Source organism: Panthera leo, chromosome A1 (assembly GCF_018350215.1).
Source record: "Panthera leo isolate Ple1 chromosome A1, P.leo_Ple1_pat1.1, whole genome shotgun sequence".
NCBI classification, from domain to species: domain Eukaryota; kingdom Metazoa; phylum Chordata; class Mammalia; order Carnivora; family Felidae; genus Panthera; species Panthera leo.
Genome location: NC_056679.1, coordinates 75,774,172 through 75,788,157, shown reverse-complemented (window position 1 = coordinate 75,788,157; position 13,986 = coordinate 75,774,172).

Sequence of the window (13,986 nt, the reverse complement as noted above, 5' to 3'; positions counted from 1 at the left end):
TCCAGAACTTGGGGCGCCTGGGCGGCTCGGTCAATTAAGCCTCTGACTTCGGCTCAGGTCATGATCTCGCGGTTCACCAGTTTGCGCCTGGCATGGGGCTCTGTGCTGCCAGCTCGGAGCCTGGAGCCTGCTTCGGATTCTGTGTCTCCCTCTCTCTCTGCCCCTCCTCCCCAGAGCGCGAGCACGCGCCCTTTCTCTCTCCCTCTCTCTGAAAAATAAACGTTAAAAAAAAAAAAAAAAAAGGAAGAAAGAAAGAAGCTCCAGAAACTTGTGCTCCCCACTGTCTGACCCTGTGTTCCTGACCTCTGTCCTGGCCCACCTTCCTGGGCTTGATCCACCCCTCCCCCGTCCTGGGGTGCCCGCCCACTTACCCCCTGGCCTTGCTTGAATTTGGGATGCTGTATCCAACCAGCCACGTGAAGGCTTAGACCACGTACTTTGTGAAGAGATGATATTCTACTAAGAACTGTGTGGGTGTGAATGTGTGTGTGTGTACCTGTGTGTAAGAGACAAGAGTGGAAACGCCACACATGGACAGACTCTGTAGATAAGCTTTCCTGTGAACTGGACAGTGCCTTCCGTTGGCCTCCTGCACGTCCAAGTAAATATTGGGTTCCCCGAGCTTCCCATCTTATACCTGCTCTCTGTGGCACACAGACACCCAATGGCCTTCCGCCCTGGACTTGGGGGGTGGCTCTCGTGAGCCAGGCTGCGCCCGGATTGCCTCGGGGCCTGGGCAAGGCTGAGCCCGCAGGAAGAAAGTGACCACCACTGACTGTGCGCCAGGCTGAGGAAGGCGGGGCCCAGCCTGATGCTCTTTGCCCCTCAAACAGTCCCCGACCGGGATCCCTACCAGCCTTCCCTCTTCAGTCGCTGCTCAGACCTCCGTATGACACAATGACCAAATGCTCGTTGTTTCCGATGCCTTCTCTTTTTTCCTGCTCCAATTACTGGCGCTGTTTATCAATGCACGTGTCTGGATCGAGTCAGCGTTGAAGAAGGCTCTTGCACGTGCTTTTTCCACGCCCGTCAGCCATTCTCCAGTTGTTAGTGTTAACAGATGCTGTGATCGTAATTCTTGAAACTGTTGCTTGTGGAGTGCTCCTTTGAATGATCTCATTCTTATAATGATGAAGGCTATAAAATGCTGAGGAATGTTAGACAATCAAATTCCTGACCCGCCTGTGACTATGGGAACTCGCTGCTGTTTTCAGGTGGGGCCCCCAGAAGTTCAAAGAAAATCAGCCCTGAGGCTCTTGTTATTTTGTTTGCACGACTTAAAGCTGAGCCAACCCACTGTGCTTAGCGAGGTTCCAAATGAGGTCTAAGCAACCTTTTCTATCCTGAGCGGCTGGCTTGCTTGGTGACACCCTGTTAATTCCAGTTTGGATCAACACCAGGAGCTCAATCATCATAAGCCCTGAGGGAAGGGTTTTAGCTCTTATGGAAACAGGAAGGCCATAGAGATTCTAGAAGGACTGAGGTACTAGGTCGCTTTTTCAGGAAGAGAAAGAGGGACAATGGAGCACCACGAAAAGAAAGACACAGAAAGGTGAAAAAACCTGATATATACAACCTTGGGAGCCATCCGACTCTGGCGAAGTCAAAGTCACCGTCTCCATGGAGCTTCGTGTCCTCCAGTACAAACACTGAATGTCAAGTGACAGGCTCATGCTTTCACTGGTTTGTCTTCCTCTAATCCCCAAATCGATGCCTAGCTGCTTTAAGTTCAGGAATCAGAAAAGGATATTCTCTGCCAGCGACTCAAAAATCCTTAGGAGTTAACATATGCCGTTGATGTAGAGTAGCGAATTTTGTAACTAACTATTCAAAAAAGCAATATTGCATGTCAATACAAAATGAAGAAAAGTAAGTTAATTTCCTTTAAACAGTAAATAAAAAACAGCACATCCATTGACCTTCTCTTTCTGTCTTTCGCCATGTTATATACCGATAATACTGGCAACTTACCAAAACGCCCAAAGTGAGATGAACAGATTTTTAGCTCTATTTTTGCGAACTCCACCGCAGGTTTTAGGCATTACATTTTCAAACCCCAGGGTTAGATTCTATAGATCTATATGATGCAACTCTCCATAGTTTTTATTATATTCTCAAAGGGTCTCCATTTTTGCCCCAATGAAAAACATTCTGAGTGGTGTGGAGAAATCGAAGTTTAAATTCGATCCAATTGAATCATTTCGCACGATTCTATTGCTAAAATCTTGTGCCTGAGTCCCTACAACAGAAGTTTATTTAGCACGTGCTACAATAAGTCACTGATCGCACCAGCCGATTCTGCAGGGATAGGAAGACACTAGAGAGGTGATCTAAACATTAGTCCATGAGCTCATTAGGAGAACGTAGTGAGGAAGGAGTTAACTAGAAATCGAAGCACAGCATTATTTTGTGCCACAGACAGGCTTCAAATTCAGAGGCGGAAACATCTTTGTGTCCCACTGATTTGTGCACATTGACTTGACATCGCGTAGCTAATGTTTATTGAACACTTACCATGGGCCAGGCTCTTCACGGAGTATTATTTCATTTGCAGCTCTATGCAGTTCGTTCCATTTCTATCCTCATTTTACAGATGAGAAAACTGAGGCCCGGAGAGGTTTTTGTGACTTTTTTGAAGCTGGTCAGTAGACAGCTGGTAGATTCATGCCTCCCGTCTGGTCTGCCCCCGGGCAATGTCTGTCTCCTCCTCTCCCCCGATTCCTGTAGAGGTGGCTTTGTGACAAGCAGGAAGCACTTAAGAAGTTACATATTTATCCTCCGGTTTTCCTTATATTTTTAAGCTGATTACGTTTTTTTTTGGATGGTATCTGGTTGCTCCAAACAACTTACCCAAAGATACATTCAGCCTTGATGATTTGCTCTAGCAACCCCACCCTATTTGTCTGGGTCAGTCCAGGTCGTCCGGATGTCTAGTAAGCACATGCATTGGGCTGGTTTTCTTTACTGGTTTTCCATTTTGTTTAATACAGAATTTTGGGAATCCTAATTTTTCCGGTAACGGTACAGGCCAAATAAAGCCGGTAGATAAGTATGTAGATAGTCTGAATGTTATTCAAATCTTTAGATAATTTCAGTGCTATGAAAATATCTGGACAATATAACTGTTAACTGAAAATACCTAGATAATTAAGACCACATATTTCTGTATGGGACTATGGTATCTGGATCATACTTTACTAATGGAGTGTTATCTGGGCACTGTTTCCTCAAACAGTCTGGAAAGTTTCAGGCACCTGAGTCAAGGGATCAGGTGCTAGTCTCAGCTCGGGCCCTGACTGACTGGGGTCACCACGGCCACATTGCTAGTTCTGATGGAAGCACATGTGAGGCTTACCTTGAGAATTGCTATGGAAGGCAGAGAAGATAATAAAGAAGAAAGAGCTTGAGGATTGCCCAGCACCTTTTAAATATCAGTCCCCATCACCCACTTTCCCGAACAGTTCTCTTTTATGTGCCATTCTACTGGCCCCTCCTAAATCACGGCCGCTGGGTAACACATCCCCAACGGACGCTCTTGACTCTCCACTGATCACCTCGGACGTCTAATGAACCGGATGCTGGTTCTGCCAACCCTTTCATGCACACTGCCTTCAAGCATCTGGATTTCTGGGAATGTGCCAGTCTTAATGGAGTTGTCTTGTTGTTTTCTAAATACCTTCGGGCACCTAAGGGCATAATGACCGAACTCGGGTGCATGATGATGATAAAATGTGGCACGGGCTAGATGAGCTGTGGCTTGAGTTAAGTTTGACAACTCCTGATGAGATTTCTTCACGTGAACTCTGTTCCTTTTAGAAGAGATACAGCAACGGGAGACCGCGGGTCTTTTGACGTTGACTCATAAGAATTGTAAGTCTACGAGACAACGTTAATTTGTATTGCGTGACTCACATTGAATAAGAACAAGTTTGTATTCGAGAATCACGCATTCCCAGTTAATTAATCGCCCTTGTAAATGGTGGGGTGGATTATTGGTTAGTCACACACAGGTTTTTGTTCCCAGAATGAAGGCAACTGTGTGCCACTCTGGTCCACTGTCTAATTTTTCATGCCTGAATTGGCCTGGGCGGTTTCTGCTGTTTCACACACCCTCTTCATTAAGCTCTGTCTAAACACTTAACTGTCCAAGTGTGTTTTTATAAAGCAAGATCATCCACAAGCATTTCAAAACTGATTTGGTTAATGTCTCTGCATTTCATAGCTCAAAAAGAACCTAATCGGATTCCCTCTGTCTCACCGACACGGAAGGGGAGCGAGCGAGAGGCTGAGGAAGTCACCTAAGGCCAGAGTCTGTGACAATTCATGAGATTTCCCCTTACGAAGAAAGCAGGAGCCCTGTGGGCCAGAAGAAAAAGACAGATTGGTGCCTCTTCTCTACATACTATAAGCCCAAATTTGTAATAAAAGTTCCAATTCTTGAGTGATTTGTGGGATATTTGTTGAACAATGAACATGTATGCAAATGGAAATCTTACAATATTTAAATTCATGTCCAAAAATGATTTAAATTCATGTCCAAAATGATTGAGAAATTTACCTCAAAATTTTAGAATTCATTCAGAAATACCTCCAATTTATCTTTATAAATAATTAGTATATTAAAATTATTCAGGGGCATCTGGGTGGCTCAGCTGGTTACGTTTCCAGCTTCGGCTTGGGTCATAATCTCACAGTTGGTGAGTTTCAGCCCCATGTCTGTCTCCACACTGTGTGGCTCCTGCCTGTGATTTTCTCTCTCTCTCTCTCTCTCTCTCTCTCTGCCCCTGACCCACTAGCTCTCTCTCTCTCAAAATAAATAAATTTGAAAGAGAAAAGTTTTTAAGTTAATAAAACTATTCAGAGCTATCTCGATGCCACTTCTAACATGAAAATAATTGATCATTAAGCCATTTTCAGAGCTGGTAATTTTTCTGTTTTATGTACATTACTAAAAGCATTTCTTAGGATAGACAACTGAAGCAAAAAGCAGAACCGAATATAGAATTTTTCAGAAAAAAACACCAGAGACTTGGATCACTTAATTTCTAATATATAGTGAGATATTTATTCCTATGGAAAGTTATGTTTGGCATCGATGAGTCTGCGTGGCAGTTTGGGTACCTTATGGTGTTTCCGATTATCTGCATGAAAAGGCATCGTGAAAATAATGTATTAAATAAAACTCTGCTTAATTCTATTTTACCTACAAAATGGGTAGCAAATACCACATAGACCCTGTGAAATGATGGGGAATGGCTAACTTTGGCCGCTCCCACCAAATTAGCACATCCTGGAGGGATTCTCAGCGCCAAATAGGCTGGGAGTTCATTCTTATTAAAAAAAAATTGTTTTTAAAATACATTTTGAGGGGCGCCTGGGTGGCTCAGTCGGTTAAGCCTCCGACTTCAGCTCAGGTCACGATCTCATGGTCCGTGAGTTCGAGCCCCGCGTCGGGCTCTGGGCTGATGGCTCAGAGCCTGGAGCCTGCTTCCGATTCTGTGTCTCCCTCTCTCTCTGACCCTCCCCCGTTCATGCTCTGTCTCTCTCTGTCTCAAAAATAAATAAACGTTAAAAAAAAAAAAAAATTTAAAATACATTTTGAAAGTACTTCATCGGTGCCCGAAAACATAACTCAGACAGTCAGGCGACCAACTTTCAGGCAAGCCACATCAGCTTCATATGACACGTTAAAGGGGACCTCATGCAAAAGTTGCAACTCACAGAACAGACGGTGAGGGGTTGAACTGTGCCCCCCCCCAAAACGCTCTGTAGAACTAACCCCCAATACCTGTGAAAATGACCTTATTTGGAAGTAGGGTTTCTGCGAATACAGTCAAGTTAAGATTAAGGTGGGTGCTAACCTAATACCGTGGGTGTCCTTAAGAGAAGAGGTGAAGAGGGGCGCCTGGGTGGCTCAGTCGGTTAAGCGTCCGACTTCAGCTCAGGTCACGATCTCACGGTCCGTGGGTTCGAGCCCCGCGTCGGGCTCTGGGCTGATGGCTCGGAGCCTGGAGCCTGCTGCCGATTCTGTGTCTCCCTCTCTCTCTGCCCCTCCCCTGTTCATGCTCTGTCTCTCTCTGTCTCAAAAATAAATAAACATTAAAAAAGAGAAGAGGTGAAGAGACACAGGTGCACAGGGGACAGTCGGGTCATGACAGAGGCAGAGACCGTCAAGCAGTCTGGGCTTCACGGCCACCTCCAGAAGTAGGAAAGAGACGAACAAGAATTCTACTGAGAGTCTCAGAGGGCCAATGGCTCTGCTGACACTTGATTTTGAACTATCCTCCAGAGTTGTGAGAGAGTACATTTCCATTGCTATAATCCACCCTGTTTGTGTAGTTTGTTACAAAAACCCTAGGAAACTAATACAGATTATGATTCATGGTTTTTATGTACAAAATATGGTAGCCATCTTGGAATGCACAGGAAAAAAACTACATAAACTTACAACAGTAGCAACAGAATTGTAAATCTACTTGAAGCTCTTGTATCTCAGTAGAATTCTTTTTTTTTAAAAAATTTTAGGGGCGCCTGGGTGGCTCAGTTGGTTAAGCCTACGACTTCAGCTCAGGTCACGATCTCGCGGTCCGTGAGTTCGAGCCCCGCGTGGGGCTCTGGGCTGATGGCTCAGAGCCTGGAGCCTGCTTCCAGTTCTGTGTCTCCCTCTCTCTCTGCCCCTCCCCCGTTCATGCTCTGTCTCTCTCTGTCCCAAAAATAAATAAAAAACGTTGAAAAAAAAAATTAAAAAAAAAAAAAAATTTAGTGTTTATTCATTTTTGAGAGAGAGTGAGAAACAGAGTATGAGTGGGGGAGGGGCAGAGAGAGAGAGAGAGAGAGAGAGAGAGGGGCAGAATCCGAAGCAGGCTCCAGGCTCTGAACTGTAACCACAGAGACCGAAGTGGGGCACAAACCCACGAACCATGAGATCATGACCTGAGCCAAAGTAGGATGCTTAACCGACTAAGCCACCCAGGCGCCCCTCAGTAGAATTCTTAATACTATAATCAATTATTTAAAATGTTACACTCATGGTGCCAGGGTGACTCACTCGGTCAGGCATCTGACTCTTGATTTCGGCTCAGGTCATGATCTCACCATTGTGGGATCAAGCCCCCTGTAGGACTTCACTCTGAGTGTGGAGCCTGTTCAGGATTCTCTCTCTCCCTCTCTCTCTCTGCCCCTCCATCCCATATGCATGTCCTCTCTCTCCCTAAAATACATAAAAACATTTAAAAATAATAAATAAAATTGCTCTTTCTTGAAATTATTCACTCATTCCTCCATCTATAGCCTCCGGGTTAATTTTAATTTTTGAAGCTTTAAAGCTTCAAAGTTTCTGATTTGAAATTTCTACACTTCCCTACACTTCACCTTCTCACCCCTAAAGGGGGTCATCTGTCTCTATTCAGCATTTTAAGCGTTAAAACTCAGTCATGTCTGGCTTACAAGAGAGTTGTCTCCTCTATAGATAATTGCAGAGAGAGTAGAGTGGTATATTTGTAGCCAAGGAACCCCAAAGGTCACTGGCAACCACAGGAAGCTAAGAGAAAGACATGGAACAGATTCTCCCCTAAAGCCTTCCAAAAGGACACAGGTCTGCCAACACCTTGATTTCAGACTTCTGGCCTTTAGATCTATGAGAAAATATATGTCTGTCAAGGCACCAAATTTATGGCACTTTCAATGGCAGCCTTATCAAACTAATACATATATAAAGTATAAGAAGTCTTTGACTGTGACTGTTTTATAAAAAAATATGAGAAGTAAATTATGAAAGTCCTTGACCTTTCTATTCCCAAAAGCATAATCTTAAATGTTAATTTTCTAAGAGATCCAGAAAATGCCAGTTTTGAGTGGTTAGTGCATGGGAAGTTGAACAATAATCATTGACTTATCCGTGCAAACCGTGAAGAGTGTGGAGGCTTTAGGATGTTATGGGTCACAGATAAGAAGTAAGGTTATATCATTGCTTCTGTACGTGCATGCAAAAAATAAACTGAAATATTCACTGGTCTTCTGCTCATTGTCTCAATGAGACACTTTGAACAATATCATTTAGATAAAACAATAAGAACGTGGAAAGCAAAATTACTTTTTCCAAAATAAGTTAATATTATCCTTAAAGAAAACCATCAAATAACTTATGTCATTGGCCATGTTTCTGTATTGCTGAACTGTTAGCTACAGCCCCGTCTCACCACCGGAATAAACTACCTCCTAGTGACCTCTGTCCTGTGGCAGTGGCCGACAGCTCCTTGACAAGAGTCCTTACCCTTCCTTCCTTCCTCTTTCCTTTCCTTCGTCCCTTCCTTTCTCTTCCTTTCCTTCCCTCCCCTTCCCTTCCCTTCCCTTCCTTTCCTTCCCTCCCTTTCCGTTCCCTTCCCTTCCCTTCCCTTCCCTTCCCTTCCCTTCCCTTTTCCTCTCTTTCTCTCTTTTTCTTTCTCTCTTTTTCTTTCTTTCCCCTTCCTTCCTTCCTTCCTTCCTTCCTTCCTTCCTTCCTCTTCCCTTTCTTCCTTCCCTAGTTCCTACAGTTGCCACAGCATTTACTGAATACTGAGGATTAGTATTATTGACCAAATTTTGGTCTATTGGTTAAAAAAAAAAACTTGATGGAGGGTACTTTCTTAATTCTTCACAGAAAGTTTGATCATGTTTGCATATTAAAAAGTAGCAGAGAATTGTGTCAACAAGTTTGGATAGACTTAGAAGCATTCCCAAATTTCTCATTCGCATGAGTTATAACAAAGAGAAAGCCTATGCTTATTATATAAAAGAAATGAGGAGACAAGGACAATACAAAACGATGATATTCTATTATTGTCTTCTCAATAAAAAGATTTATTTATTTTATTGCTAACTCTTTATTGGAGGCTTTTCCTGCATGAAAGGTGTGTTATTAAAAAAAATAAGAAGTTAGAAGGACATTTCATGCTCAGAATATAGGAACAAATTAGCCATTATTGGTCAGAAGAAGCAGTAATTGGAACCTGTTCCTAGCCGTTCAAAAGGCTTTAATATCTTGGTTTTGCTATTTCAAGTGTAAGGAAGTTGCCTTAAGAAGTTCTCTTAACAAGGTCAACATTTTTATAAATAGTTAACACATATCCTAAATCTTAAAATATGTCAACAGAAAGATATTCATGGAAGAATGACCAGTGCTCCATACAAAAGATTAAAGATGAAGTAGAAGAAAATCCCTTCTCTGTTTTTCTTTCAAATTTGTTTCTTTTTAAAGCGTGTTTGCATTTTATGTGACCCTCCCTCTCTTTCCCCTTCTGTCTCTCTCTCTCTCTCTCTGTGACCCTTTTAGGTATGCTATCAACATCTGAGTCCTTGTGTGTGGCAAAAACAAAACATCTTACAAATTCCCTAAAGCATTTATATGACGTGGGCACAACCTTTGAGAGATCAGAATGATTAAAAGCTGGGTTGATATGAACATTTATATAATGCACCAACAGTTGAGGTCAGCCCGAGGACAAAGGCAAGCAAAAAATAAAATGGAAGGTGACCTAGAAGCAGTTTGGAAAACTAACAAATCAATAAGTCAACAGGATGTTTAGAAGTGAGATGGAAAGAGGCTTTACCTCTTTGGAACGTTGATTGATTGGTGATGATCACTCATCAAGAGAGGGGAGACTGAGGGGCTGGGTAGCAGCCCAGCGCAAAAAGTTTCAGGGATGGACCAGTGAGGTTTGGCAAAAGAGTTTGGTATGTTTCCTGGAAGTTTTTTTTTAGCAAAAAAGAAAAAAAAAATTATCAGGTGCGGAGTAAAATTTGAATGTTACAAAACAAAGACCTTTTTTTTGATATAAGCATATCCCAGACATTGCACGAGATATACTTAACCTCCAAAAAAATCCATCATTTATCTGAAACATAAAATTAACTGGCATCCTGTGTTGTATGTATCAGCCCTACTTATGGGTAAACTAAAAGTTAAACTGACTCATAGGATAGTGATTTCCATATCTAGTTTATACTAGATTATATTATTTATTTATTTGTTTATATTTTTTATTTATATTTTTTTATTTTTTTATATTTTTAAAATTTTAAAATTTTATTTTTTTAAATTTTTTTTAACGTTTATTTATTTTTGAGACAGAGAGACACAGAGCATGAACGGGGGAGGGTCAGAGAGAGAGGGAGACACAGAATCTGAAACAGGCTCCAGGCTCTGAGCTGTCAGCACAGAGCCTGACGCGGGGCTCGAACTCACAAACCGTGAGATCATGACCTGAGCTGAAGTCGGAAGCTTACCCGACTGAGCCACCCAGGGGCCCCTAAAATTTTAAAATTTTATATGTATATTTTATATTTTATATTTTATATTTTTATTTATTTATTTATTTATTTATTTATTTATATTTATTATTTTTTTAAACTAGCATATGTGTTATAGCAAGTGTCTGGTATAAGGGTATAGAAACATGGAGACAGGCCTGTAAATTCTCAATTGAGAAGTCTTCCTTAGACATTTAAAGTAATCCTAAACAGGGCGCCTCTGGGTGGCTCAGTCAGCTAAGCATCTGACTTTGGTTCAGGTCATGATCTCCCAGTTCACGAGTTCGAGCCCGGCATTGGGCTCTCTGCTGTGAGCGTGGAGCCCACTTCAGACCCTGTCTCCTTCTCTCTCTGCCCCTCCCTGGCTCATGCTTTCTCTCTGTCTCAAAAATAAATAAAAACCTCAAACCAATTTTAAAAAAAAAGATCCTAAAACTTTAACTCAGCGGAAAGCAGAAGATTTGATTTACCAAGATATTACTGAATATCATCACTTAAATGAAGCATCGGAGACAGTTACAACCGAGGAATTCCAAATCCTTTTCCGGCTCAGAGACTGAACCAGTGAAACTAAATAGCAGTTGGAGACACAATTTCTTACTCCTTTTTGAGAAAATCGCCCAAATGCTTCATTGAATAGACCCTCTTTCATTATTTTCTCTCTGAAGTTTTATATTGCCGGTTTCACTAAGCCTTCTTTTATAGGTGGAATAATTAAGTAGTTAATAACGGTTAAGTGACTTGTCTGAGATCACACCTGAAATCTGTGTCTGAGCAAAGCACAGAACTCACAGTTTTGGGCTTTCCGCCCGGGCCTGGCTCCCGGGGCCCTGCCGTGTGGCTTCACCCCCCCTTTTGAGCGCATGTAACTGACAACTGAAGGTATCAGCCTCAGTTCTCCTTCTTTACCCCAGGGCTTGAGTGGGTCATACGTGTGACAGTACTAAGTGAGCACAGATCAGGGTACCTCTCTTTTATTTTTTAAAGTTTATTTATTTATTTTGAGAGAGAGAGAGAGAGAGCATGTGTAGGCACAAGTCGGGGAGGGGCATAGAGAGAGGGAGAGAGAGAATCCCACCATCAGTGCAGAGCCCCACATGGGGCTCGAACTCACAAACTGTGAGATCATGACCTGAGTCGAGATCAAGAGTCGAATGCTTAACTGCGCCACCCAGGTGCCCAGAGGATACCTGTCTTTTAAACGTGTGTGCCCTTCATTTTTCCCCCCAGGAAATGAATTACACAATACTGCCAACAGTTACTTTTAAATAATTTTAGAAAAACAATTTCTGGCATTTTATTCTACACAGCTACCTCCAGTGTATAATTTGTTAGTCTTTTTTTTTTTTTTTTTTTTTTCCTGTGGTTAAAAGGTTACCACTGTTCTCAAATATACTTGTCTCTTTCATACTTTCCAAAAAGAATCTATTCCAGGCCATGGGGATGGATCACTTATCTATTTTTTCTCCTATGTGGGATCATTCATGTTGAGGAAACAAACTAACCAGTGTTTTAAAAGCCTCCCTCTGGCTTTGTCTCCTGAGATCACACACAATAACTTTGTACCAATTGATCTGAGGTGGGGCTACCCATGAAAGGGACAGGCAGGTGCTGGTGTTAACTACAAGAAGGAGGAGGAGGGGGAGGAGGAGGGGGAGGAGGAGGAGGGGAGGGGAGGAAAAAACACTACAGTATATCCCTTTCCCAAATGTTACATAGATTTTTTTTCTCCATTTATTGGCTTTTCTAATACTCCATGAAAAAAAAAAAGATGTATAAAATATTTAACGTCAAAAAGGAAAAGAATATATATAATGGTTGCTGCCAAAGTATGAATTGACGTTTGTGAAATACGTTGAACAGAGCTGAAGCAATGCCCACACAGATGAAAGCCTGGTGGGTCAAATGGTTCTCGAAGATTCCCGGTGACAGCAGGGAACAGAGATCTTGCCCACAGACATGACCTTACATCCTCCGAGCCGGCCAGATTCTGTAATTCTCTTCCCCTTCCTGGAGTTCATCAGGTTGAGACTCCAGCCTGGTGTAGACGTGGTCCCCACAAGCTGGAGGGTAATGGTACAAGCAAAACCATCAGTCAAGGTGAAGCTGGCCATGTCTGGAAGCAGTAACTTCTGCCTCCAGGCAGTACAAGGGAAAGTAATGGTAAAGGGAAGTGGGTCTTCTCTGTACTATGTGTCCTGTATTCACAGGTACATCAGGGCGGGCTGGTCAGTGCCATACACACAAGCCATCTGGGTCCTCAGGAACATTTCTATGCCCGTCGGTGCTCGCATGTTGATGCTTTTCTTTAAGACCTCGCAGGAAAGCAGGTGATTTAGGCACCTGCGGGCACTTTAAGAGTCAGGTGGAAAAAGATGTCTGAGACTTTCACCTCATTTTCCCCATCTATGGAGACTGGATTTGTCCCCTGGGTGCTGAGAGGGCTGCTGACATGTGGTCACTTCTGCTGAATGCCTGATTCGGGACGTTCTTGAGCCATGTTCTCTCTTGCTTCAGAGAACTTCCTTGTTGATATTTGGTACTTTTGACTCAGGGAATGCTGGGGAAGACTTTGATCTCTTAGAATGTATCCTTTCTTCCATGCAGTGTTTTTTCTTTCTGTCCCTTTATACTCTTTTTAACTACCATACAGTGAAGAGGGCTTTGAGACAGAGACAAACATTGTTGGTGAACATTCCATTGGTGGTTCAAAGGAATGTTCCTAGAATTATGTACGTATATTGTATATGTCACATATATAGCAAAAGCGTACATATATTTTATATATTTGTATATATTATACAGTTATATATTTATGTATTTATATATAAGTGTACATATATTTTATATATAAATACATAAATATATAACTGTATAATATATACAAATATATAAAATATATGTACGCTTTTGCTATATATGTGATATATACATTTTGCTCTCTAGAAAACAAAAATATACATTTGCTAATTAATAATTAATGTGTTATATATAAACCATACCAGAATTTACTTGTATATCATGAATAATCTCTTTCTTTCAAACTCAACCTCAGTTCAGATATGGGTTCATTATAGAAAATATGTCTTGTCCATAATTAGGTATTTCTACTTTTAACTTTATATTCATATTAGGTGAATTTGGAGGGAAAAAAGAAAAATATAAAGGAATTACATAATGGAATCTCAGCGTTGATATCTTTTTAAAACTTTTTTTATTATGAAAGTAATATAAAAATTCTGGAAAAATTTTAACTATGGAAAGATGTGAGAAAATAAAAGTGCATTATCCTACTACCTAAGAGAAAACATAGGTACATGCATGAATGTGTACACACACACACACACACACACACACACACACAGAAGTAAAGTTGCGGTCCTCGACAGACCCTGGTGAACAAGGAGAGTGAAACTATTTGAACCTTCTATTTATTTTTGGATGCATCTAGACTGCATATCCAAGTGTGGCCCAGGGACCCAGTTCCGGCCAACAAAATGAGACTGGAAAAAATATAAGCTACTTCCAGGACTGGCCCATTATATCATGCTTTGTGACCCTCTACTCTTTTTTCTGTGTGGCTGGCTCAGAATTGTGGTCCAGAGTGACGTAGAAAAATAAATAGCCTGTTGAAGATGACAGAGTTTCTATCAAAACGGGTCCCTGAATGACTCTATAAGGCAAAGCTTCCTAACAATA